General features: G+C 47.1%; 1 protein-coding gene across 3 annotated transcripts in view; it reads right to left on the reverse strand.

Annotated features, from left to right (window-relative positions):
• The window catches only part of RIMBP2 (RIMS binding protein 2), a 209,581-nt gene that overhangs the window by 136,680 nt on the left and 48,521 nt on the right, over positions 1-24,380 (reverse strand). Inside the window, exon 1 of one of the 3 annotated variants that reach the window (XM_081174666.1) lies at positions 2,505-2,520. The exons of the other annotated variants lie outside the window; for them this stretch is intronic. The gene's annotated coding sequence lies outside the window, so the exon portion shown is untranslated. Of the gene's footprint in view, positions 1-2,504; positions 2,521-24,380 lie in introns of those variants that run through there. 3 annotated transcript variants of the gene reach the window in all.

The following is a 24,380-nucleotide window of genomic DNA, read 5'->3' on the forward strand; positions in this document are numbered from 1 at the left end:
GACATTTCCTCATTCCTGTATTCACAACCGCACACCTAGGGATGAAATCTCGCAGTTTGCCCTTTCATTAATGAGCAAGCTGTGAGGACCCAGGCTAATACTTTATTAATCAAAGATCTTTTAAAACATCAAGGCATAAAGGTTATTTAAACACACACACACACACGGATAACTTCATTGATCACTTTACTTTTCTTCAGCAAGGCCACCCTGTCCTCCAATTTATTTTAAAACAGGTGTGATTTCTTTTGTAGATGAAACCTATAAACACAACTCTAGGCATCTTTGTTTATAAAAACAGCTGCCAGTAAACAAATCAATGAATAGGTAGCTCCGTTGGTTAGAGCGTGGGGCTGATAATGCCAAGGTTGACTTTTTGATCCTTGGATGGGACAGCTGCATATTCCTCCATTGCAAGGGCTTGGACTAGACGATCCTCAGGAACCCTTCCAACTCCACAATTCTATGAAATAACTAAAACCCAGGCATGCACAATTGTTTTTGCTGTGGGTGCCCATGGGTGCCTGGCCTCTGCTCTCTGCCACCACCCACTGCCCCCTCCCACAGTGGCCCCTGCCTCTGTGCAAGGCCTGCCGTGGCTGCAGAGCGATGCTCACAGCCTCAGCAACTGGGGCTGGATGCCAGAGGTAAGGTGGTGGGAGGCTGTGGTGGGCAGCTTGTCATGGCAACGGTGCACATCTCACAGAGCTGGATGCCCCGGTCCAGTTGCGCCATCATTACATCATTATGGCATGGTGTGAGCCAAAGTTGGGCACCCACAATGTGGGGGCCAATTCGGCGCCCCTGATCCCTGCCCACACAGCAACCTTTGGTGCCCTGGACAGAGAACGCCCAGGTCAAAAGGGCTGTGCTTATTGGGGCAGTTTTCAGGGGGAAAGATTCGGAAACAGCTTGGATCCAAAACTACCTCCTCCACCTGACCATAGCTGTCAAATTACAGATTTGAAAATAAGGGACCAGCAGCCTTGAAAATAAGGGACCAGCAGCCAAAATAAGGGATTTTAGTCAACCAGTTAAAAGGGACCAGATAATTTTGGAGAGCAGCGCCAGTTTTTAGCCCTTCGTTTCCAGAGGTTGCTGCTCAAGACACCAGCCGATGAAACACTGCAATTAAATAACTACAAGAAGCAACCACTTTTCACGCAAAACGAAGTCCAAGCTACGAAGATGCTGCTGCAGTTCTGTATCTTTTCTCTCGTGCTCCATCTGCAGCTCTCAATTCCATCAGGTGGGGCGGGAAGAAGGGGGGGGAATAGCGCCTGAAGTAAACCCACAGATGAGACCATCTATGCTAGTCTACCACTACAAATCTATGGGAGAAGCGCTTGCGGTCCTTCACTTGTAGCCCTTGGAACACCTGCCCGCGCCTCCGCCTCCTCCTCTCCCTCCTCTCTCTGAACTGCTTTCTCTATGGTTGCCCTCACTCTCCTCTCAAGGCTCCTCATCAATTCATAGACCATGCCAGGCTGCCCATCTCATTTGGGTCCTTTGGCGGCACAGCCGCAGTACGGCCTAGCAGGAGCGGGAGTGGCGGTGACGGGCAGAGGGGAGGCCCCAGGCAGAGACGCTCAGTTCGGCGGCCGCAAGGAGGATGGTGGGGGAAGGGCTCGAGGCTCCCACCAGTCCCGGCGGGAAGGGGTTCCCGGGGGCCAAGGCTGGTGAGAGGAGGCCGGGGGGGGGCGGGCCAGGCAGCCAAGCAACACAGTTGGAGCCTCCCTCCTCCCTGGCTGGCAGGGAGGGAGGGAGAGGAGCTGCTTCCTATGAAACCCGGGGAATTTAAGGGACATCCATCAATAAGGGAAAGCGGGACATGGCGCTGGGATAAGGGACTGTATCTCCAAATAAGGGACTCTTGACAGCTATGCACCTGACATACCCTCATATCAAACTTTCCAGTTTGACCCTCTCAACTGGTCCTAATGGGAGGCAAACTCTAAGCCATAAAAGGGAGTGAGAGTCACACAAGGGCTCCTCTGTCCTCACCAGCGAAAGTATTTCAGACACCTTTAGGTTTGGATAAGGTAGTTCACAGATACCTTCATGCCTTGCCTTTCCCCACACCCCTTAGGACTGCAGCCTAAATGTATTAAACAAATAAATTGGAAGCCACCCTATACAGAGTCAGACCTTCGGTTCACTTAGCCCATTCATGTCTACACTGACTGGAAGCAGCTCGGGGGGAGGGGGTGCATAGCTGTCAACGTTTCCCTTTTTTTAAGGGAAATTCTCTTATTCCAAATAGGATTCCTCGCAAGAAAAGGGAAAAGTTGACAGCTATGGGGGGGTGTTCAGAGAGTGGGAATCTTTTTCAGTATTGCCTGGAGAGGCCAGGGTTTGAAGGTGGGCACTGTGCATACAAAGCAGATCAAGGAATCATAGAAATATGATTCTATGAACTATGGTAACTTCCAATGAATACAGCACACTGAGCTGTTAGCAAATTTGAACAGAAGAAGAAGAAAAAGAAGCCTCCCAAAACTTACCAAGATGATGCAGCTGCCGAATGCACAGGGAAGACTCCCATTCCTGATATGAAGCTCACAACATTAACCAGCTCTCCTGCTCCAATCACTCTCGGCATGAAAGCAGCCCCACCTCCGAGCATCCCCCATCGCCTGCCCCATTAAAAAGGCACCCAAGTGTCAGAGTGCCACCCGCCTGCCCCACTGCTCCTCCTCCTCCTGCTGAGTTGTCTGCATGCTGTTAAATTAAAATTAATCTTCCTTGCTGGCTGGTGCTGACCTTTGCAGTGAGCGCCTGGAAACAGAACATCACTCCCCTGGGGGCTGAGCGGAGAGGTGGGGCCTTGGAGAGAGAGCAACACCTCTTGAGTCGCTGTGCCAGTCCAAGCAGGATGTCCAGCACGCGCGCACACACACACACACACACACACACACATTTCTTAAAAGTGAAAAGCTCCCAAGGCACTGTGCTGCCTCAAGCGGGTGCATTTCGCACAATCCAATGAGCGATCAAATGTTGACTTGAGAGAGATTTGAACTGGAAACCATCCAGAGGCCTGATCTGAAAGGGATCCACCCAGACCCTGCCAGTGCCAGATTGTTCAAGACCTCACCTATGGGTGACTGTGTAGGGCATGGGTAGGTAAACTAAGGCCTGGGGGCTGGATCCAGCCCAATCACCTTCTAAATCCGGCCCCTGGATGGTCCAGGAATCAGCATGTTTTTACATGAGTAGAATGTGTCCTTTTACAGTCGTACCTTGGGTTACAGACGCTTCAGGTTTGGGTTTTTTTGGGGGGGGGTTACAGACCTGCCAAAACGCGGAATTACCGGAATGGGTTACTTCTGGGTTTCGGGGGTCACACATGAGCAGAAGCGCTAAATCGCGCTTTGCACATGCGCAGAAGCGGCAAATAGCAACCCATGGGTTGCGAACGCTGTGGGTTGCGAACGTGCATCCCGCATGGATCATGTTCGCAACCCGAGCGTCCACTGTATTTAAAATGCATCTCTGGGTTATTTGTGGGGCATAGGAATTCACTCATATTTTCCCCAAAAAATATAGTCCGGCCCCCCACAAGGTCTGAGGGACAGTGGACCGGCCCCCTGCTGAAAAGGTTTGCTGACCCCTGGTGTAGGGATACCACCACGTGTTTGTGAACCTTAAAGGTAAAGGGACCCCTGACCATTAGATCCAGTCGTGACCAACTCTGGGGTTGCGGCGCTCATCTTGCTTTATTGGCCGAGGGAGCCGGCATACAGCTTCCGGGTCATGTGGCCAGCATGACTAAGCCACTTCTGGCGAACCAGAGCAGCGCACGGAAACGCCGTTTACCTTCCCACCAGAGCGGTACCTATTTATCTACTTGCACTTTGACGTGCTTTTGAACTGCTAGGTTGGCAGGAGCAGGGACCGAGCAACGGGAGCTCACCCCGTTGTGGGGACTCGAACCGCCAACCTTCTGAGCAGCAAGTCCTAGGCTCTGTGGCTTAACCACAGTGCCACCCGCGTCCTTGTGTACCTTACATGTACTAAAATTATCCTTGGTGCTTGACAGGATGATGAGCTTACTGGTCTGATCCTTTGTGGGGGGTTTTAGATCTGTGGGATTCTGCAGGATCCAGGGTGGTTCTCTAGGTTTTCCTCTGGGTCCAGCTCTGACCAGGCTCAAGTCTTGATTTATGAGGTCCAGTCAGACGGAACTCTCTAGTCCAGTGTTTCCCAACCTTTTTTGGGCAAAGGCACACTTGTTTCATGAAAAAAATCTCGAGGCACACCACCATTACAGCCCCGTGACGTCAGCGCGCAGCGTCACGCCGGGAGGGACATGAATTGCTAGCAAATTACATAATCACCTCCTTGAGGGCTGGCTCATCTTCTCCGAAGGCAGAACCCCATTAATTAACAGCACAGACTCACACCATAGCCAAGACGAGGGGGGGAAACCTCAGTCATGCACAGTCATGCACATGTGGGGGCTAAATGAGGACGAAGACCGGGCAGAGAGCAGGGTTCAAATCACCCCACCTGGCCAGGACAATCCCTGGGTGCTCCCTTGGGCCACTCGCCTGACCCACCTCACAGGGCTGTTGTTGCGAGGATAACACGGGGAGAACCACGCGCGCCCCCGGGAGCTCCTTGGAGGAGAAAGCGGGCGATGAATGCAATGCACGAAATATATGAGAGGCGACCAGGTTTTGCAGGTGAGGGGCCCCCGCCAGCCTCCGCTTCCAACACCCGGCGCAACGACGCCGAAGTTTCCCCCCGGGCTCGGCTCAGGGAGCAGCGCTGCTCCCCCCCGGCTCCCCTTCGCCCTCCCGGCTCTCTCTGCCGCCCACTGGGGACCCCCCTCACCTGCCAAGTCCGGAGCGCCGGTGGAAGTTGCATGCATGCATGCAGGGCGCCGCGTTGCCATTGCATTGCACTGCACTCCATGCAACGCCTGCACGCATGCATTGCCTTGCAGGCCCGCCAAGGGGTCTCCCCGTGGTCCGATGCGTCCCCTCCGGTGCAGATGCAGCATTGCAAAAATAAAACCCCCCCGACGCAGCCCTACCTGGGGGGCAGCCTCCGCCGCTCCGCCTCCGCGGGGATCCCCGGGCTCCATCCTGCCGCCCGATCTCCGCGGGGGCGCAGGCAGGCTGCGCGGGGTCTGCGCGGAAGAGCCCCTGCCCGCCCGGCCGCCGCCGCTGCGCTCATTCCATGGCCGGGAGAAGAGCGCTTCAAACAAAATGCCTGGCCTGCCAGGCCACGCTGGGAAACGTAGTTCGCGCACCCTGCGCGGGCACGGAGCCCAAGGGCGAGGGGACTACGGATCCCGGCAGCCCCCGCGCCGGGGACGGAGGGGGAGAGGCCGGGTGCAGGGATGGAGGGACGGGTGGGCGAGTGAGTGAGTGAGTGGCAGCCGCCAAGCCTTGGCCGAGAGCCAGGAAGGGCCTCCCCGGAGGAGGAGGGAGGCGCAGAGCGGGAGGGAGGGAGGGAACCCCAGGGGTCATCTAGTGACGGCGCCCCAATCGAAAATTTGACTTTTTTTAAAAAAAAAAATTCGAATTTTTTAATTTTTCCCGCGGCACACCAAGCAACATCTCACGGCACACTAGTGTGCCACGGAACAGTGGTTGGGAAACACTGCTCTAGTCCAGGAGTGAAGTTAGTCATTAGGATTGCAAAGCTAACAAGGCTCCACTGAGGGCACACCTGCGCTATGCATTTAAAGTGTATCATCCCTCTTTAAACAGTCATTTGGGATATACAGAAGAAGAAGAAAAAGGGGTAAATTCATGGAACTGCTGAAAGACGGGGAGGGAACTCGAGGTTTGATATCTGAAAATTGTTTAGATTCTTTTTTTTAATTGTTGAAATGTTTATTTCTTATAAATGAAAATTATAAACAAACTATACATGCACCTCTTTAAACAGTCATGGCTTGTCCCAAAGAATCTGAGGAAGCGTAGTTTGCTATTGGTGCTGGGCATTGTTTGGAGACCCTGAATCCTCTCGCAGAGCTGCAATTCCCAGAGACTGATGGAAAGAGAGATTGACTATTAAATCACCCTGAGAATTTGCAAGAGAGACGTGGTGGCTATATAAGGCAGCCTCTGAAATAACCTGGTCCTGAGGTGTATGAGGCCTTTTATGTTAGTGCAAACACCTTAAATTTGAGAGTACCTGAAATTACACATGTCACTTTGGAATAGGGATCCTCTCTTGAACAACATCCTCTTTGAATACGATGCCTGTGGTTTGCAACCAGGAGCATGTCTCACCACAAAAGAATACATTTTTATTTTATTGAGAACTGGTTTTTCTCCTGTGCAGAATTAAGTGATCCGATCAACCAATTCGTCAACAAAACTCTTACTCAGCTAATAATGCTTCAACTGATGAGTGACCAGCGCAAGTCTTTGCTAATAGAATTCCACTCTGTTTTACCAAAATTATATTCTTCATATACTGAATTAAAGATCAAAAGGAATGATAAATTCCAGTATTGTCTCTATCTGGCTTTCATGGAGGCAATAACAAAATTAGTTAGCGCTTGACTGTGTTTCTTCTGTATCGGAGACTGTCAAGTCAAGTTTCCAGACTGGATGCCCTGTTGACATTCTCTAACAGCCTCCTCCAATTTAATTGCAAGGACAAAAACAAATGGGTAATGAAAAAACGCCCAGAGAAAAGTCTGTCAGGTGTTAATCGTTTAAAAATAAAATAAAGCCATCAGCTTCAAGTGATTAAGGGTGAAAAGATTGATCAGGCAACTCTTTTCCACAGCATCCTAATCTAATAGCATCATTGTCACCAATGGAAAGCCAAGTGAAATCCCTCCACCTCGTTTCAGGCATCTGTGATTGAATGTCTCATGTGAAGGATCAGACCCACAACAGTCTTGTAGGTAGGTAGGTAGGCTGAGCCGGGATGTGGTAAATCTGGGAGCTCAAAGTGGGCTCCTGATTCCTCCTTTGCTGAAACAAATGGTGCTCACAACAATCTATCAACCAATCACTGCTGGGAGCACACTGACAAAGCCAAACATATTACAGATACGAAATGATGTATTGTGACATGTTTTGCTTAGATAGGTGACCATAAGAAAAATGTATTTCATATCAATAACAATTAAAATTTATAGAAATTTATAGGAAGGGGGAGGGGAAATTAAAATATGTACTTAATGCATACCAGACTACTGTACTGTAAACTGTGGGTACCATTCTACGACATGTCTCATTAAATCACACCAGACTGCAAAAAATTATCACATTTCTTTTGGTCTCTTGCTACTTTTAATTTTTGTGTCAGTTTGTCCAATAATGCTCTTTGCAAAATTGCATTATACTATTGGTCCTTAAATAATCATTGTAATGATTTCTATGTCCTGGCGTGGGCTGTTTCTTGTTGCTTTAGTTGGGTTTTTCTGGTTTTGGTTTTAGATTATTTTTGTAGCTATGCAAACCTTGGGGTTCCCCTGGGCCATGCTGTTGACTCCTTCTTGCTCTCAGGGCTCCCATTTCCCTCAGTGCTCACCACCTGAGTTTGCTAATAGGGAGAGAGATAGGTAGACCGTCACTGACAGACCTATCCTTCTCCATGCATTAGTATAAAAGTAAAGGTAAAGGGACCCCTGACCATTAGGTCCAGTCGTGACTGACTCTGGGGTTGCAGCGCTCATCTCGCTTTATTGGCCAAGGGAGCTGGTGTACAGCTTCCGGGTCATGTGGCCAGCATGACTAAGCCACTTCTGGCAAACCAGAGCAGCGCACGGAAACACCGTTTACCTTCCTGCCGGAGCAGTAGCTATTTATCTACTTGCACTTTGACGTGCTTTCAAACTGCTAGGTTGGCAGGAGCAGGGACGAGCAATGGGAGCTCACCCCGCCGACCTTCTGATCGGCAAGTCCTAGGCTCTGTGGTTTAACCCACAGCGCCACCCACATCCCATGCATGAGTATAATCCCCTTTTAAAGTCATTTAAGCCACACAGCCCTTGCCGCAAACTTGCCGCGATGAATTCCATAATTTAATTATGGAACTGGAATTGCTGGGACCGGCCACAGCTTCTTTTGAAGTAAATGCTCAGTGGGAAATTCAGGCTGGCCACGCCAGACAGGCTATTTAATTCACAGCGGCAACTTGTGCCTGCACCATGGCAATGTCCTGGCAGACCCTGCAGCTGACCAGAGGCTCCCTGTCTAACTGGCTGTCTTCCCTGACCGCATCAGCACAAGACATTTAAAGCAGAAGAATGGCACAATAAACAGGCATGGCTTTCCCCCACAAAGAATCCTGGGACCTGTAGTTTTTAGAGGTTCTGGGAATTGCTGCTATTCCCATCTCAGAGCTACAGTTCCCAGATTTTCCAGGGAAGAGAAATTGATTGTTACACCACTCTGGAAATTGTAGCTTTGTGAGGGCAAAAGGGGTCTTTGGGGATTCAGAACATGGCTATTTAAAGTGGTTAAGTGCTGTTTTCTACCTGCTTCTGTTTCTGGCTACTGGCGCCTGCTGCCATTTCATGCCCACCTATGCTTAGCAAAGTCACAGAGGGTCTTCTCCCATGGTTTTGTACCTGTTAGAAAAGGTAAAGGACCCCTGACAGATAAGTCCAGTTGCAGATGACTCTGTGGCCAGCATGACTAAGCCGCTTCTGGTGAAACCAGAGCAACACACGGAAACACTGTTTACCTTCCCGCTGGAGCGGTACCTATTTATCTACTTGCACTTTGATGTTAGGTTGGTAGGAGCTGGGACTGAGCAACGGGAGCTCACCCCGTCATGGGGATTCGAACTGCCAACCTTCTGATCGGCAAGCCCAAGAGGCTCAGTGGTTTAGACCACAGCACCACCCGCATCCCTTCTACCTGTTAGGAATGACCAACCCTGTCTAAGGTCGCTATGAGATGAAATGCAAAGTAACCAATGGTAGTTTTGATCTATGCATATATGCTCATTCTAAAAAGGAAAGTGCCAAATACGAGTGTAAAAGAGTCAGGTTTTTAATGAGAAGTTATAATGAGTCTGAATGTACAGTTAACACAGAGAAGGAGACAGCTGCTACACACTAAAATTGCATAGCATCCCCGACAACACCCCTGCCCCTTTTATCACACCTTTTTGAAGACAAGACAGAAATGACTAGCCATTTGGAGGAGTGAATAAACTACAAATAGTATCCAGCATCATATTTTATAATTTATTTTACTGCGCTCATGTTCCATTTTTCTTGTTTGCAAGGCTCAAAATAGTTTTCATGCATGGAACACATGTCTTTCCCCCCCAATAAATAAGTACATCTGGTTGGTGATCTGCTTTAAGTTTTTATGTGGTTTTTTATTATGTGTGTATGATACACACATACTTTGACATTTTAAGGAAACTGTAGTACACGTGGGTGGCGCTGTGAGGACGCGGGTGGCGCTGTGGGTTAAACCACAGAGCCTAGGACTTGCTGATCAGAAGGTTGGCGGTTCAAATCCCCTCAACAGGGTGAGCTCCTGTTGCTCGGTCCCTGCTCCTGCCCACCTAGCAGTTCGAAAGCACATCAAAGTGCAAGTAGATAAATAGGTACTGGTCCAGCGGGAAGGTAAACGGCGTTTCCGTGCGCTGCTCTGGTTCTCCAGAAGCAGCTTAGTCATGCTGGCCACGTGACCTGAAAGCTGTCTGCGAACAAACGCCGGCTCCCTCGGCCAATAAAGTGAGATGAGCGCTGCAACCCCAGAGTCGGTCACGACTGGACCTAATGGTCAGGGGTACCTTTACCTTTTAGTACACAAGTATTTTTATAAATAAAATAAACATACACATAGTTGCCTTACACCATGTCAGACCAATGGTTCATTAACTCAGGACTGACTACACCGACTGGCTGCAGCTTTCCACGATCTCAGACACAAGTCATAGAATCACAGAACCATGCAATGCAGGAATCTCAGCTAAAGCATCCATGACAGTTGGCCATCCAACCTCCGCTTGAAAACCTCCAAGGAAGGAGAGTCCACAACCTCCCAAAAGGGAATCAGTTCCACTGTTGAACAGCTCTTACTGTCCGAAAGTTCTTCCTGATACTGAGTGGAACCTCCTTTCTTAAAACCTAAAGCCATTGGTTCAGTCCTACCCTCCAGCAGGAGAAAACAAGCTTGCTCCATCTCCCATGGGAATGCCCTTGGGATATTAGAAGATGGCTATAATATCTCCTCTCACTCTCCTCTTTTCCAAGCTAAACATACCCAACACCCTCAACCATTCCTCACAAGGCTTGGTTTCCAGCTTGTCAACATCCTTCTAAAAATGTGGTGCTCAGAACTGGAGACAAGACTCCAGGTCTGGCCAAGATGCTGGGGACTCCACCACTGTACTGTGGCCCTTCCGTAACCAAAGGGGTCTCCAAACCAGGTCCAGATCAGGTTCTGACCTGCTTAGGTTCTGACCAATCAAAAATATCACAGACCTCAGAGCACAGGAAAAGGTGGTCAATTGTCCAATGGCAGATATGGGGTGAGGAACCTGTGGCCTTTCATCCTTGTCCATTGGCCGTGCTGGCTGGGCTTGATGGGAGTTTGAAGTCCAACAACATCTGAAGGGCGGCAGCTTCCCCATTCATGTCATAAAGACTGACTGAATGCCATAACATATACTCCTAATTAGGTGTTTCAACCAATAACCTTGTTTCTAATGAGGAGTGGCACATGAATGAGAGAGAAGAAACTTCTTTCCCTTCCCTTTCCTCCCCACACCCAAGCAAGTAAAAGGAGGGGGGGATGCTGTGCAATCAAAGTGTCTGTCACACTAATCGGCACGTTTACACTTAAAATGTGATTTCTCTCTCTCTCCAGACTTTCCCTGATGCCACACTGCTATTTAAAGCATTTTCATTCCCTCCGGTGCCGAACCAACTCCTGCCTTTGATATAAATGTTTTGACAAGAATGCACTTTTATGAGAAGAGTTTTGAAGGTCCTTGCGGTAAATGATATACGTGTGCAAGCAGGAGAGCGAGGAGCAGAAAGTGGCTTCTCCGCAACCTCTGCTTTCAGTCTGAATGCACGCTCCCCACCTTTCCTTTTTTTGAAGAAATTTGCACGGCCTTGGTAAAGCAAGTGGACAGCATTTACAACCTGCTAGGATGTACAGTGGTGCCTCTCAAGATGAAAAGAATCTGTTCTGTGATTCTCTTCGTCTAGCAGTTTTTTCGTCTTGCGAAGCAAGCCCATTGAAGGATTAGCGGATTAGCGCTATTAGCGGCTATTAGCGGCTTTTAGCGGCTTTTAGCTGCTTATCTGCTGATCGGATCAGCTGATAAGCGGCTTAGCAGCTTAGAAAAGGGGGGGAGGGGAAAAAACCTGCAGGAACTCGCAAGACATTGTCGTCTTGCGAAGCAAGCCCATAGGAAATTCGTTTTGCGAAGCACCTCCAAAACGGAAAACTCTTTCGTCTAGCGAGTTTTCCGTCTTGCGAGGCATTCGTCTTGCGGGGCACCACTGTACTTTGGGGGGACATCATAAAGGAGGCAAGTCCAAGTGCACCCTTCTGGTGGCCCCATCTCAGAAAGGATACCAACCAAGATGAGGAAAGGGTCAGAAAAAATGGCAATCAAAATTATCAAGGGATGGGAATTCCGTTCTAGCTGCTCGGGGATGGGGACTGAGTGCCAGGATCCGCAACAGCCCCCTACCCACAGGAAGGGGTGAGCATCTGTTTTGGCCAGCTCATCGGTGTCTGGGTGCTATGGCCAAATGTCTGGCTGGACAACTTCTCTGCTGCTTTCAGCAGCTTTGCCACCCTGTAGATAACCACATAACTTTGCTTTCAGTGTCAAAAAGAAGACAGAAACAGAAAGGGACGAGGAACCCAAGAAAACATTTAGCTGAGCTTACGTGATTGCTGATCCATTGCTATTTGATGTACCGGTGGGGACAATTTATTTGCTGCTGAATAATTATCATTGAAACAGGTTATTATCCTGGAAGAACTGTTCTGTCATCTGCTGCTGTGCTTGGAGTACCTTATTGCTACATTCAAAACACCTATCACCACACATTTGCAGGATATTGACTGTTGAAAGACATTTTGCCTCCATCTCAGTGTTCTTCAATAGTGACTGAGCATGCCTACTACTTCTGCTTACGGAACATTTATTTGACTCCTATTGTTTGTGACTGCATGCACGTATCACGTGTTTTCTGTTTATGAATTGTGATACAATATAATGTTATAAATATTTTGTCAGTACATTATACATTTGTGGGAGTTCTGGTGTGACATATGAACCTCTGCCATCCATGTTCCACGTTGCATGCCAGGTTTTTCTTCCATGCCCTGAGGGAACCTAATAGTGTCCTTTTTCTCTCACTAATGCTTGCTCTCCCTAGATAAATATGAAATTGAATTTGATAGAAAACAGCATTACAGTTCCTCTTTTGCATCTCTCTTATGTAATCTTTGAGTATTGTTCTACTTAATGGGGAGAACAGTTTCTGATTCAGTTTACTGCTGTCTCCTCTAGGGGATTTATCTTGCTCTGGGGAATTCTACAAGTCTTTATTGATATATATATATATATATATATATATATATATATATATATATATTCTTTAGCATACTTAAGGAAAGGAAGACTGAGAAGTAATGCATGTAACCAAACAGTTGAAATTCAGCCCCTAAGGACTGGGACATAAACACCAGTTCCCAGCCTCTTTATTCTCCCTAAAACTCAGCCATTTCAGATAGAGGGAGAAGGAGGAGGAAATAATTGTGGTTAGATTTGCTGACAGGTTTTACTCATCAGCTCCTTCTCAACATGGCCTACGCTAACAATACTGCAGATAATGACTGCAAAACATACTGCGCTCATTTAAGGGAACATCTGTATGCAACTTGGCTAATGTGGCCTGATGTCTTCTGAAAACACGAGCAGCATCTAAAGGATGTTCTCAGGTGCATGTTTATGTCAAACTAGACATGATTTTAATGCATATTTGCATTTAATATGTAGGTTTTTAGGGGAGGGAAATGCAAACTGTATTAGCCAAGAGGGGAGGGTGATAATTAATGGGATCAAATAAGGCACGGTGAAAGAACTTAACATTTTCCTTCCAGCTGTGGGCTTGAGAAAACTCCTTTCTCTAAAGCTAGCTTTTGCATTGGGAATAAATCCCTCGTTGGAGCCAATCCCATTAATTTCCGAGATAATGACATTTGGGTTTGTTGTTGTAGTAGCTGCTGTTTTAAAATAACCTGTTGCACATGAGATGCACACATGCATTTAAACCAAGATAGATGATAGAAACTTTATTTGCATTAGCCACTAGCCATAGCAGTAAGATAAAATATTCTGGGGATAGAGCTAAACAGTTAGCTATACAAAATACGTTCTGGTGGTTTACATCAATACAAATGACAGCATTTAAGCAAATTGTGTCCTCCAAATCATGGAGAGCCACGCATTGCGGTGAGATCACCAAACTGCCTTCTTGTTGATGGGACGGGCCCATTTGGATGACCTCCGCACTTCATTGGTCACTCCTTTGTTACTGGGGAAAATTTTCTGTAGGTTGGGGTTTGATTGGCAACTAAGGGGCTATTTAAGGGGCTGCACAAGGCAAAGTACTTTATCTTTCGCATCACACAGCAGATCTCCCTCCCTCCCTCCCTATAATTTAAGGTTGTGTTTTTAACCTTGCTGTGCCTGTCTAGGGGTCATCTGTTTTTGGAGCAGGGGCCCGGTAGGAATTTTGCCATTTGGTTGATTGGCTGGTACCATTTGGTTTTTGCCTACTGTGTAGCAAATCGTCACAACTTTGTAAGGTTGGCGGCTAGGCATTGGTTCATTCTTTGGTGGAGGGGATTATGGATTGGCTGTGCCTGCCCTCATTTGTTGTTGTTGCTGCTGCTAGGGAATTCCGTGAAAGGAATCCAGGGGCCCGATTTGCTCTGTCCGGTCCCCTCTCAGGGGTAGGGCCATGCCAGACTTCCTGGGAGCATCTGAGATGAACTAAGAGATGGAAATCCGCCTCTGTGCCCCCCCAGTATGTTTTCCCTTACTGACCTCTGGAGGTTCCAGTTGTCAGTCCTGCTCCTGCCACTGTGCAGGTTCAGGGAGTCCGAACCAATGCCTAAGCAACCACTCACATGCTGTAATCAATAAAGTTGTGGCCAAATTAACGCCAAAAAATCTTAAACAAATATTCTGTGTCCTGTGTGATTTATTTTGGAGGGGGTTTGGGGGTCTTCACACGCAAAGTGTACCTTGGTCCTCACAGGCATGAGCCGATCAGTGCCTTCCACAGCTGTCCCTCCCTCCCTCCCTCCCTCCCCAAGTCTTAATTCCAACAAAACTACTGGAAACTTTCAGCCCCAGAGTTTTCCCTGGAACAGAAAATGAAATGTATATCTGAAATGTAATGGGACTGTTCTGAAACTGGCTCTGCTACTTTTAAATCTTCACGTCTGTCTTACAAGAATGAGCTGTTAATTTGAAAATGAACTTGCACTGTAAGCCAAAACAAGTAGGAGGAAAATCATATTTTTCTTCCTTTGAAATTCTTCCGGAAAAATCTGCTGTTGTTTCATTTCGGCAACCCTGCTCACGCTTCTGATCTTCCCGAAGGGTAAGCAGGGAGAGAATGTCAGCTTAATCCATTTCTTATCATGGGTTTGGGGTCCATGGAGCTATGCACAACTTTTGTTTGAAAGGGAGGCGAACAGCTACTTTCTGTGTCATGTAGACGGGGGGGGGGGAGACTCCGGAGAACATCTGCTTTGAATACAGAAGGTCCCCGGTTCAATCCCCAGCAATCTCTAGGTTGGACTGGGAGAGACCTTTGATCCTGACCTGAAATTCTGGAGAATCACATATAGTTTCTAATAACAGAAACTCTGTAAAGTCACACATAGTTTCTAATAATAGAAACTCTGGAACCTCATGTTCACTTTAGTTATATTGACTAATAACATGCTTTGTATCAGGCGGTGGGTAGTTTTTGACTCTCTAAATGTTGATGGACTCCAGCTCACCTCATTTCTGACAATTCCTTGGCAATGCTGGTTGAAGTGCAAGAGGCTGCATCTAACCATGTTGTGTAGAGTACAAAGACTCTGCATGCTCTTGTGCAGGGGTCAGCAAACTTAGACCATGCGGTGGGCCGGACTATATTTTGGAAAAAAATAATGAATGAATTCCTATGCCCCACAAATAACCCAGAGATGCATTTTAAATAAAAGCACACATTCTACTCATGTAAAAACATGCTGATTCCCGGAACATCCGCAGGCTGGATTAAGAAGGCAATTGGGCCGAATCCAGACCCTGAGTCTTAGTTTGCCTACCCATGCTCTTGTGAATGCTATCTTCACTTACAGTTACAGTGATACCTCGGGTTAAGAACTTAATTCGTTCCGGAGGTCTGTTCTTAACCTGAAACCCTTCTTAACCTGAGGTACCACTTTAGCTACTGGGGCCTCCCACTGCCGCCGCACCACCAGCACATTATTTCAGTTCTCATCCTTAGGTAAAGTTCTTAACCCAAGGTACTACTTCTGGGTTAGCAGAGTCTGTAACCTGAGATGTTTGTAACCTGAGGTACCACTGTACACTGCATCATAGAATCATCAAGTTGTAGAGTTAGAACTCAGCATCATATTTTGTTTATAAAACATTTCAAGTTACTGGGTGCTATGTGACAAGGTTTTTTTAAAAAAGAAGAAGAAAAAGAACCAAGAAAAGGAATAAAAGACTCTTGCCTTTTAGGCTCACAATCTAAAAATCGTTCCACACAATTGGGGTACAGGAAGTGTTGGGGAGGAATAAGCAGCAGGTGGGGGCAGCGAGATGAAGAAATAAACAAGATTGGCTTCAATCAATTCATTTAAAGCACAGACACCCAAAGAATCTTGGGAACTGTAGTTTACCCCCTCACTGAGCTACAATTCCCAGCACCCTTAAGAAACAGCCGTTCCCAGAGTGCTTTGGGGAGGGTGTTTTAAATGTGCTTTAAATACATGATGCGCACACAGCGTCAGTCTTGACAAACTCCAGATTTTGCATTAGACAGAACTGGGCTTGAAGATCAGTCTGCATTCCAGATATCAGCCTAACTTTCTCTCCTTTTCTTAACAGACCTAGAGTGCTCACAAACTGTAAGTAAACTACTTTTGACTGCAGTTCGGGGTTCACATGATCAAATGCTCCTCCATACCAAAATATCCTTTCATGTACAAAACTAACATGCCAGGGACATGGGTTTGTTCTTCAGTGCCTGACTTTTGAAAGCTACAAACATATGCAGGCTTACTTGGGAATTTGCCTCACACGATGCAATGGGGCTTACCTCTGAGCAACCATGCATTTAGGATTCTGCTGCAAAAAAATTCTTCACCACCCACAAGTCTTCTACCTATTATCTACAGCAAAGCTGACCGAGAAGCAAAACTCTTGCAAGGCATGCATATAAAATCAAACATTCTTCTCTTCTGTGCCTGTTTTGCAAAAGAAATAAAATAAAAATAACCTGCCAATTTCCTCTTTATCAATATTAGTGGAATATAAGAATTCATTGGGTTGTGTGTGCCTGTGTATTTATTTCTTGCCACTGGTTTTGCATCAAACAGCTCTATTTTGGACTCTGAAAAAAATTTGCTGGAGTAGTTCAAAAGGCCAAATATAGCTAGTTCCTAATGCTGCAATAATAATAATTTCTTAAGGGATAGCTCCTAAATTTAGAGAAATGATTGCTATAGAAGCCAGCGAAATAGGCATTAAGAGAAATGGTCCCCTAAGGCGATCCCTTGGCTCAAATGCTCACTTCCAGTTCCTTATAGTTGTTAATAATTTGAAAGTTGAATTCCTGCGGTGACAGTAGTGGAAATTGCTTCCTCACTGGCAGCTTTCCCCCTGTTGAAGTGAAACTAATATTTTGCATTTTCTTTGCAAGCATCTTTTGGTGTTAAATGTCACAAAAATAATCAATAGCAGGTCTTGAACAAACATCAGCCTTGGGGGCATGCTGGAGGTCAGTAAATGGAGAGCACTGGAGCTAAATCTGGCCCTTTTGGAAAAAGTTGCCTGGCCCCAGTTACTAATCTGGATGTAAAAGAAAGCTAAGGGAGAGCGGAACTTTGAATAACAAACTGATATTCCTTGGATTTCTGGCAAAACTAGTTTTTTCGTCTTCATGGGAGATGGGGTCCTTATTTTTGAACGAGATGTTTCTGCAAATGTCCTAGGTCCACAGCAGAAGTAAAGTGTCCTGATCAAGGGAAATAGTACTATTTTCTTTTGCCTTGATCAGATACCACCTGGCGCCAGTGGCGTAGCGTGGGGGTGCAGGGGGGGGCCGGCCACACCGGGCGCAACATCGGGGGGGGGGGCGCTCACACTCGCAGCTCTCTGCCCCTACCTGGTTCACTCACTCTCTCTCACTGCAGTGCTGGCTGTGCGAATTCGATCCAAGCCGCCGGGTTGCCGCCCACTGTGGAGGGGGGGTGCCAGGCGTGCGGTGCGGGTTAGGGGGCGCAAATCCACGGGTTAGGGGGCGCAAATGACTTGCCTTGCCCCGGGTGCTGACAACCCACGCTACGCCACTGCCTGGCGCACTGTATCCAGTTCTGGGTATCACAGTTTAGAAAGAATATTGACACGCTGGAAGGTGTGCAGAGAAGGGCAGCCAAGATACTCAAGTGTCTGCAAACCAAGCCTTATGAGGAATGGTTGAGGGAGTTGGGCAGTTTAGCCTGGAGAAGAGGAAAATGGAAGGAGATATGATAGCAATCTTAAAATATCTGAAGATGGAGCAATTTTGTTATCTGTTGCTCCAGAGAATGGGTAGGCAAACTAAGGCCCGGGGACCAGATCCAGCCCAATCGCCTTCTAATTCCAGCCTGCAGATGGTCCGGGAACCAGCGGGTTTTTTACATGAGTAGAATGTGTCCTTTTATTTAAAGTGCATTGCTGGGTTATTTTGGGGGCATAGGAATTCGTTCATTTTCTTCTTCTTCAAAATATAGTCCAGCAGACACAAGAGTTACCCACCCTGGAAGAATGGCAAATGCAACTAATAGATTACATGGAGATGGCGGAGATGACTGGCAGAATCCGAGACCAGGGAGAAGAGCTTGTGGAAGAAGATTGGAGGAAATTTAAAATTTATTTACAGAAACATTGTAGAATTTTTGAATGCTGATGATGTTGAAATGAACTGAAGGGGTTCTAGCAACAAGGTAAAATGTAAGATGGGATTGATAATAGATAAGCTAAATTGGATATGAATTTGCTGAACCAATTTTTAAAAGGGATACAAAAAAGGGAGGCGCGAGGAAGTCAGGAAAATAAGTTAACTAAAGATGAGAAATTAAAAAAGAGGGAGTTTTGTTTTCTTTTATATGTGTTTTTTCTTCTTTTTTGTGTTTAATGTTTGTATTTTTGTATTTTGTAATTTTGTATTTTTCTGTTTTTGTATTTTTCTGAACTTTTCTATTGATAAAACTTAATAAAATATTATTAAAAAATAAATAAATATAGTCCAGCCACCAACAAGGTCTGAGGGACAGTGGACCTGGCCCTCTGCTGAAAATGTTTGCTGACCCCTGCTCCAGAGAGTAGTTCCTGAACCAGTCAATTCAAATGACAGGAAATGAGATTGTTCCCTGAAAAGAGGGCTTTGGTTGTTAAACCACTCTGGAAATTGTAGCTCTGTGAGAAGAACTCCCTGCATTCTTAACATACTATGGTCCCCTGGAAAGCCATGGCTGTTATAAACTGGCATAAGATAAAGGGTAAAGGGACCTCTGACCATTAGGTCCAGTCGTGGCCGACTCTGGGGTTGCAGCGCTCATCTTGCTTTATTGGCCGAGGGAGCTGGCGTACAGCTTCCGGGTCATGTGGCCAGCATGACTAAGCCGCTTCTGGCAAACCAGAGCAGTGCATGGAAGCGCCATTTACCTTCCCACTGGAGCGGTACCTATTTATCTACTTGCACTTTGATGTGGTTTCGAACTGTTAGGTTGGCAGGAGCAGGGACCGAGCAACGGGAGCTGACCCCGTAGCAGGGATTCGAACTGCCGACCTTCTGATCGGCAAGTCCTAAGCTCTGTGGTTTAACCCACAGTGCCACCCCGTGTCCCCATAAACTGGCATATTACTGCTTTAAATGTACAGCAAAGATGGGACCTATATCGCCACAAAAGAGGCCAACACCTCCTAAGGCAGTCTATTCCTTTGTTGATCAGTTCTTATCATTTTGCAATACTTTGTGCTGGTCCCAGTTCTGCTCTCTGGAACAGCAGAGAATGAGTTTGCCCCACTGGCTGCATGATGTATGAAGAGATCTGAAGATGGCTATCATGTCCCATCTTCATCTTCTCTTCTCCAGGCTCTTCTCCCACACTCTTCCAGTGTCTCAGTTTTCCCCAGCCCTTTATGACAAGGATGGGAACTTGTGGCCATTCAGATGCTGTTGGACTCCAACACCCATAAGGACTAGCCAGCATGGTCAATGGGCAGGGATGCTGGGATTTGTAGTCCAACAATGCATGGAAAGCCACAAGTTCCCCATCCTTGCTCTAACAGGTAATAGGATAGAATCTGTGAGCGTAAAGTCGGGGCAGTGAACATGCTCACCTTCCGGATGTTGTGGACTCCAAATCAGATCACCCCTGACCTTTAACCATGCTGGGTGCTGGGGGCGGAGGAAGCTCTGCACTACTTCTAACACAGATACTTTATGAAAAGTGATGGCAATCCCCGATGTGAAGAAGTTGTTCACTTCAGTTGGTTCCCCCTCCTCTTCCTTCACCATGGAATTTCATAGCTAATCGTGATGGACATAGAAAGGCAAATAACCAACAATGAGGAGAAGAATCCATAAAACAGATTAAATTAAGCCCCGTCATAAATGATAAGGCTTTCTTGTTAGACAGCCTGGCAAGACATTGTGAATGTAGGATGTCATGCTGAAAACCATGCCAATTGAACAGATTAGAAAAGTGTCAGTCTCCCTAGCCTTTCATACAAACAACACGTCTCTCTCTCTCTCCAGAAAGCAATTCCCAGCTGACTTGACAACTCAGCTTCCCTCCGTTACCCAAGGTGGAGCAAGATCTTTCAACCACAAGACAATTTAAAACTCGCACATGAAAACGAAGACCACCACAGCCAACCACAAATGAACAACCACACCCTAGGCCAACCCCAACCTCTCTCACCACCAAAGGAACACAAGTGAACAGCAGAGAACCTGCACAAGCAACGCTGACACCAAACCCTACATATATGAAGTAAAATAGAAACATCGCCACCAGACCCCACCCCCACCCATCTTTCCCCCGTTTCTTCCTAATGTCTCAACAAATGAAACAAATTTGTCAAAATGTTACATGGGGGGGGGGATATACGAGAGAGAGACATTGCGCACACTTTTGTAAATCAAGAAAATCTTTAATAATAATAATAATAATAAGTAAAGGTAAAGGTACCCCTGCCCGAACGGGCCAGTCTTGACAGACTCTGGGGTTTGTGCGCCCATCTCACATCTATTGGCCGGGGGCCAGCGCTGTCCGGAGACACTTCCGGGTCACGTGGCCAGCGTGACAAAGCTGCATCTGGCGAGCCAGCGCAGCACACGGAACGCCGTTTACCTTCCCGCTGGTAAGCGGTACCTATTTATCTACTTGCACCCGGGGGTGCTTTCGAACTGCTAGGTTGGCAGGCGCTGGGACCGAGCAGCGGGAGCGCACCCCGCCGCGGGGATTCGAACCGCCGACCTTTCGATCGGCATGCCCTAGGCGCTGAGGCTTTAGCCCACAGCGCCACCCGCGTCCCCTAATAATAATAATAAATCAGGCTGCTAAAACAACCGACAACCGACAACAAACCTCCTCTCTGCGCTCTCTGCCCTTCTCATTTCAAGAGCACAGACTGCTGATGAATAGGGAAAATGCAGGAAAAAAGGAGGAGAGAAAGCATACCCTCCTTTCCCCCCGAAGTATTTGTTCCTCTCATTATCGGATCAGCACGCAGCACTCAGGGTAGTAACCCTGGGGCCAAATCATTGGGTTATTACGCCTGCCAAGAGTTCAGCATGGTAACTAAGGAAAACTCTTTTATCTGCCAGTGTTTACAGGCAGCACTGGATTTACGCAGAGAGGGGGATTTGCTGGAGAGAAGCACAGCCCAAAATCAAGGTGGACCTGAAATGCTTGCTTAACTCCACAAGGCTGAATCGCTCAGCATCTCTACCAGTTGCCAGAGCTGTTCCATGCACACACACGCACGCATGCACACCACTGAGGGCCCACATTCACAAGCTGCACTGGCATAATGCCCACTGTATAAATTGAATCTCAGCAGCGAGTGCCATGCTCTGTGGCAGTCACACAGGGCTTTGCCCAAAGATTCTGCTGATTGACTATTTGCACCCCATGGCCCGCAATGTGAAGGCCCAGAGAAAAGCCAGGGCAAATGCAAAAAATATGGGGTTTTCAAACTGACTGAAGAAGTTTAATTAACCAAATTATTCCTTGAATATAAACTCAATAAATCAAGACATTAAATGAGTATGAGATAACTGACCATTAGCAGAAGGCAACATTTTATTTTTAAAAAAGAGAGAGTTCATCTTTAATATGTTTCTTTGCAGAACCATTCCTGAATATAATAATGCACTAGTTTCAAGGAGGAGGGGAGACCCCAACGATTACAAGTTTGCTCCTGCCAATTGCAATCTCCTCCCTACTCCAAAACTGCACACACATACAGTGGTACCTTGGTTCTCAAACTTAATTCGTTCTGAAAGTCTGTTCCAAAACCAAAGCGTTCCAAAACTAAGGCACGCTTTGCCATAGAAAGTAATGCAAAATGGATTAACCCGTTCCAGACATTTAAAAACAACCCCTAAAACAGCAATTTAACCTGAATTTTACTATCTAATGAGAACATTGATCCATAAAATGAAAGCAATAAACAATGTACTGCAGTCACACAATCAATCAGTCAGTAGCTGAACTGGGTTCCACACAGCCATGAAAACGAAAAAAGAGTCACAAAAACGCAAAATACCATATTTTTCACTCTATAAGACACACTTTTCCCCTCCTAAAAAGTAAGGGGAAATGTGTGTGTGTCTTATGGAGCGAATGCAGGCTCCATGGCTTCAGCAAAAGCAACACAAAGCCTCCGGAGCGCAGCAGGAACTCCCGCTGCGCTCCGGAGGCTTCGCTTCGCTGGAGAGGCGCTGCGCAGCTTTCCCTCTCTGCGCAGCACCCCTTCAGCGAAGCAGAAGGAGAAAATGCTGCTTCGCTGAAGGGGCGCTGCGCAGAGAGGGAGAGAATTGTGGTTTTTTCTTGTTCTCCCCCTTTAAAACTAGGTGCATCTTATGGTCCGGTGCGTCTTATAGAGCAAAAAATACGGCGAATAGCAAAAACAGACAGAACTTAGCGGAAGATTTCCGGTTTTGAAGTTTGGGTTCCAAGTTGTTTGAGTACCAAGGCGTTTGAGAACCAAGGTACCACTGTATATATATTTGGGCTGTGCACCAGATTCGGCTGAGTCCAAACCAAATCTGGCATCAGATGAGCAGAGGCAGATTTAGGGGAGTGCAAATGGTTCACTCGCACTGGGCGCCAAGCCGAGAGTGTGCCGCAGGGAGTGCCAGAACAATTATGCACTGAAGACAAGTGGCTGGGGGCGCCAAATGTTGGCACTGTGCAGCGCACCACTGAAATCTGGAAGCCCAAAGAGTGCCACTGAGATGAGTCAGGTACAAACAGCCACAGATAGCTACAGGTTGTGTTGGATGATCCAGAGAAAGGTATGTCTGCAAGGCTGGGGGGGAGGGGTCAGGTAAGAAGGAGAGGCAGCTATCAGGTACAAAAACCCTGCAAAATGACCTAGACCTACCCTCATTGCCAAAAGAATACAGGGCCCTGATGCTTGACTATCCTTACTGAAAGAAGCTGCTCACAAAGAAGCAAGATTGATGCCTTCGCTGAACAGCTGTTCAGAGGAGGAACCCAATCTTGCTGGGTTCAGGGCACTTTTTTGCAGGTGGCTTCGTTGCAGAGGAGCCATTTGCAAAGGGACACACTGGACCAGGCAGGATTGGTGCTTCCTCTCAGTGATCCTGCAGGGCTGTCCTTTGTACAGTGGTACCTCGGGCTACATACACTTCAGGTTACAGACTCTGCTAACCCAGAAATAGTGCTTCAGGTTAAGAACTTTGCTTCAAGATGAGAACAGAAATCGTGCTCCGGTGGCGTGGCAGCAGCAGGAGGCCCCATTAGCTAAAGTGGTGCTTCAGGTTAAGAACAGTTTCAGGTTAAGTACGGACCTCCGGAATGAATTAAGTACTTAACCCGAGGTACCACTGTACACAGCTTCCCTGCAGAGAAGAGGAGATAACCAAGATCATGTCCCTCCCGAGTTCTCCTAGTGAGTGGACAAGTGTGGCTCAGACTGCCTCCTTGCCTGGAGCTCTGGCAAGGTTCTCCCCAGCCAACCATTGGCCAGAGATTCTCCAGCTGCGATTCCTGCATTGCAGGGAGTTGAACCAGATGTTCCTTCCAACCTTACAATTCACTGATTCTGTGATACCATTTTTCACAAAAGGCATCAAAGTGGTGTACAACAATGTAAAGCAGCGACAGTTCACAGAATCATACGGAAGACCAAGCACGTACAGCAAAAATAACAAACAGTGAGCCAAGTTGATCAAGGGTTGAGAAAGGCTTGGGCGAACAAGAAGGTCTTCAGCTACTAGTGGGAAAGCATCCCTGAAGGTGCCCATGGACTCTATAGAGTACTGGAATTTCAGAATGTAGGTGCCACCACCAAGAAGGCCCCTTTCCTGGTTGATGCCAGTTGAACCAATTGAAGGCACGCTGTTCTCCATCACAGTGTGAGGCTTGGATGGTGAAGCCATTGCTAGTCTGCTAGTCTGCTTCAGAGTTCTTTCTGCCTGTCTCAAGGGCTCCTGCATTTGTGTTTGGCGAGAGGAAGTGGGACAAAGCCCTCTTTCTCTGCCACCATCTTCTCAGGATGGATTTGAAGTCACTGAGGTCTTGATTGCCTCCAGCGGGGCTCAAGAATTGCTTCTTGCCCTGCCTCCGTTTATTGAACACATAGGAACAAATGAGGTCAAGCCCTGCCTCTGCTGGCAGCCCTTTTGCTTGAGGGTTTTCAAAGAAGAAATTCTGACCAATTCATCTGCAAAACTCTCAAGCACAAACGCTGTCGACAGAGAAAGGCACAAAAGCTGCCAGATCTTATTTTGCCAGGCAATGCAGAGGAACATAAATTGCAGGCTCTGGTTTACCAACCAAGCTTAATAAATGCAGTACTCTTGGCACTGGGCAATGTTTCAATTAAGAGAAGCTGGAAACCATTAGGCTAAATAGAGGAGAAGGGGTGAG

This window comes from Podarcis bocagei (assembly GCF_964188305.1).
Source record: "Podarcis bocagei genome assembly, chromosome: 16".
NCBI lineage: Eukaryota > Metazoa > Chordata > Lepidosauria > Squamata > Lacertidae > Podarcis > Podarcis bocagei.